Genomic DNA, 838 nt, shown 5'->3' on the forward strand with positions numbered 1-838 from the left:
AGGTACATAGGTTAAATGAGTGCAGTGGAAACTGTCCATGGCTTTCATATTGGCGACACATTTGGCAGCTATTGATCATTCACAGTTCACACCTGTTTTTGTAGCTTTAGCTTCAGGCTCGGATATCAGATATCACAGGTCTTAGTCCAGAGCTGTGTTGGCCCTGCTAGGGAGACTCGCAAATAATCACTAAAATCTTAATAAATACATGTGTACAGGAAAATAGAAACCTTGGACTAACAATAGTCTGTAGCCCTAAATTGAAGTTCAGGTGAAACGGCCTACATTAGATGGTGTGTATGTGTGTGTCTGTGTGTGTGTGTGTGAATCTGTGTCCGTAGGTGTGTGTGCGACTCTCTCTGACCTCCTGGTATAGAGGTGAAGGAGGTCCTGACAGGGTGTGGAGCTGGACCACACTGAACATCCCCTAGCAGTCCTGGACCAGCTCACACAGCCTGGGATCAATCCACATAGGAACAGGGAGAATGGAGGGAAATAAATTGAGGGTTGCAAGAAAAGGTTGTCGTTTGCCAGTCCATTGACTATCATTTATAATCTGTATTCATATAATAATTTATGTTGGTGATGGCGTAAGAACATAATATTAATTGAACCAACATTCTGAACCAAACTCACTGCTTTGAACCAAACCACTGCTTTGAACCAAACCCAAACCCTCTGCTTTGTGAATAGGGTATATGTTGAATTGTGTGAGGTTGGTGGCTGGTTTGACAGGCTGGCTGCTGAGAGAGAGGACCTTTGGCCTAGTAAACAAGATGTGCTGCTCTGCTACTGCATACTGCTGCTCCCAGCGACCTAGGAGTAGAAGGACATAGCA

This window comes from Oncorhynchus keta, chromosome 23 (genome assembly GCF_023373465.1).
Source record: "Oncorhynchus keta strain PuntledgeMale-10-30-2019 chromosome 23, Oket_V2, whole genome shotgun sequence".
NCBI classification, from domain to species: Eukaryota; Metazoa; Chordata; class Actinopteri; order Salmoniformes; family Salmonidae; genus Oncorhynchus; species Oncorhynchus keta.